The following is a 3,231-nucleotide window of genomic DNA, read 5'->3' on the forward strand; positions in this document are numbered from 1 at the left end:
TTGTATCAGTCACTTGACACATGAATAACTCAAATTTCATTACGAGAATTTATCAATTCAAATTTACGCTGTAGGGGTTGGGGTTATTTGGCGGAGGAGACCAGACAGCGAGGTCATCGGTCGCATCGGATTAGGGAAGGACGGGGAAGGAAGTCGGCCGTGCCCTTTCAAGGGAACCATCTCGGCATTTGCTTGGAGCGATTTAGGGAAATCACGGAAAACCTAAATCAGGATAGCCGGATGCGTGATTGAACCGCCGCCCTCACGAATGCGGGTCCAGTGTGCTAACCACTGCGCCGCCTCACTCGGTAGTGCTGTAGGGATTTTCGAAACTTTGAAGGAAATAATTTGTATCGTAAACTTCACTGTTATTGTAATTAAAATCTAGATATCTCTGGCATGTTAAAACGCGGGACAATGAAAAGTTACGTTTTTAGAACAGAGTAGCCCAGAGTAGTAACTGCAGATACGGATAATCTTTGGGGTTGCAGCATAAGTTTGTAGAGTTTCTCCGTAAGTTTAATAAACAGAGTAGATACACATAACAGAGATTTAATCATCAATAATATAGATTCTCTTTCATTATTTACAACAGTGTGGCAACGCTGGGGTAACTTTTAGATTCCGCTACTGTAGAAATCATGTAGTTTTGAGGTGAAGAACTCGTCGAGCCAAGTTCATAGTGCATTTTAACCTGAAAAGAAAGCCCCGTGAGTGCTGTTCGATAGCAAATGGAAGAGGTTAAAAACTTAAAAGCGGCATATGAGGTGAATTAGGTGGGTGGGGCATGACTTCCCAGCCTAACTCCTGTATAGTGTTCTTTGTCTGTCTGGCAGAATAAACTAAACTAAAATCCTTCCGGACAAGCCTGGGAAGGCCCAACGGTACCGATCGGCTGCCGTGTCATCCTCAGCTCACAGGCGTCGCTGGATGCGGATATAAAGAGGCATGGGGTCAACACACCGCTCTCCGGCCGTATGTCAGTTTACGAGACCGGAGCCGCTACTTCTCAATTAAGCAGCTCCTCCGATTGCCTCAGAATGGCTGAGTGCACCCCGCTTGACAACAGCTCTCGGCAGGCCGGATGGCCACCCATCCAAGTGCTAGCCCAGCCCAACAGTGCTTAACTTCGGTGATCTGAAGGGAACCTGTGTTACCACTGCGGCAAGGCCGTTGGCACTGTGGCAGAATGCGAGCGTGAAACAGCATCACTTCACACAACATTCCTGGTCGTTGTTTTTGGGTTGCGTCTGCAAGACGTCTTAGTTGTTGACGACAAATGTCACCAGTGAGGGCTACACCTCGGGCGACCAATTGTTAGGACACCGCTCCGTCGATGTTCCATCACATTCTTAATATTATCTCTGGTGGATGCGTGCATGTCTTTGTACTGGGATTTTCTGCTTTGTTTGGGCTCAACCATTCCTTTCTTTTTTATGTTAGCATAAAGACACTATCTCTCGCCACCCGCTGATTTATCTGATGTTGTCTTAGAGCACGTGTTCCCATAGACCCGATTTTTAAACCTTCCCTGTTGCATGAAAATGTCGTTCTGCGGTGGAATAATCACAGTTCATCATATTATAGACTATACTGAGGTGATCATTCGGGATTAATACGTTTAAACGATGTTTATCAAGTCACGAAGGTCTTCCTGAACGTGAGAGTCAAAATGTCAAAACGCTCCCCCTTAAAACGAGAAAACCACTTTATTGCTGTATTATGTCCCATGATATTATCCCCATATATGGCCCAGATGTTTCTGACTGCCTCCGCTGCTGCAACCCCTCTGTTGAACTAAAACAGAAGAATATATTGAAAATGTTCCAATGTCTCTACTGGGCAGTCCATTTTCTAGTGTCCACAGCACCACACTCTATCTCCAAATGACAAAATGACAAGATGTTGGTTCAAATAGCAATAGTGAACTACAAATAAAAGATGGCAATAGGTAAATAAACCCATATCAATCAGGATAGCAATGAGCAAAACAAAAAGTTTACGAACTTATGCACCAGTCAAACAGATCGAAAGAACCTTACATACTGAACAGCAAAAGAAAGGAAAAGAAAAGGAAAAAGCAGAACCTCTGGAGGTAACTGTCATATTCCCTCTACCCCAACAACAGATCCGTTTAAGAAGGAACATATTTCGAAAATAACAATAGATCACGAACTAACTGTGACATTACCACAACCAAAGCTCTGACCCACCAGTAAGTAAAACAGTTACTGGAAAATGGAAGGGGTTGTAGATGTTAATCATATTTCTCATGAATGCGAATCCTAATTACATGAATGATATCTGGCTACAGCGCTTGGTCTGGAAACGTAGCAGTATGCTACAATATGTACGCATTAAGGAAAGATTATCTTTTGTCTTTCGCCGTGTCTGTGGTGAATATCTATAAACATGTACAAGACTACGCTCGAATTTACCCTCAAGTATCTGGCAGAAGCCAGAGCAACCTTCAGACCAATTTTCTGCCGTTCCACTCTCTAACAGTGCGTGGGTAAAAATTAAGACTTAAATCTTTCTGTACGACCTCTGATTTCGCATATTTATTAGATGATGATTTCGTTTTATGTAGGCTGGCGACAGTAGAATATTTTGACATTCAGAGCACAAAGTTGGTCAATGAAGTTCCATGGTAAGATATCGCCACAACGAAAGACTCCTTTGTTCCAATTACTATCATCCCATTTCGCTTATCAGATCGGTGACACTCTCCCCCTATTTCGCTATAATACAAAACGTGCTGCCCTTCTTTGAACTTTTTAGATGTCCTCCGTTAGTCTTATCTGGGATCCCACACAGAGAAGAGGACAAACAGGCGTAGTGTACGCAGTCTCTTTAGTAGGCCTGTTGCATCTTGTAAGTGTCCTGCCAATAAAACTTTGTCCTTGGTTTGCCTTCCCCACAACATTATCTATGTGATCGTTACAAATTTAGTTGTACGTAATTGTAATACCTAGGTATTTAGTCAAACTGACAGCCTTATATTTGTGTGATTTATCGTGTAGTCGTTATTCAACGGTTTACTTTGGGCACTCATATGGATGACCTCTCATTTTTCCTTATTGAGAGACAGTTTCATATATCGTATATAAATCATATTGCAATTGGTCACTTTACTAGGTGGTAAATAATACTCTCATCTACAAACAATCTAAGAGGGCTACTCAGATTATCCCCTAAATCGTTAATGCAAAATAGGAACAACGGAATGCC

General features: G+C 42.5%; 1 pseudogene; it reads right to left on the reverse strand.

Moving 5' to 3' along the window:
- Positions 1 to 1,060: 1,060 nt before the first annotated feature.
- Positions 1,061 to 1,178, reverse strand: LOC126285534 (5S ribosomal RNA; annotated as a pseudogene).
- Positions 1,179 to 3,231: the final 2,053 nt, after the last annotated feature.

This window comes from Schistocerca gregaria, chromosome 8 (genome assembly GCF_023897955.1).
Source record: "Schistocerca gregaria isolate iqSchGreg1 chromosome 8, iqSchGreg1.2, whole genome shotgun sequence".
Lineage (NCBI taxonomy): Eukaryota > Metazoa > Arthropoda > Insecta > Orthoptera > Acrididae > Schistocerca > Schistocerca gregaria.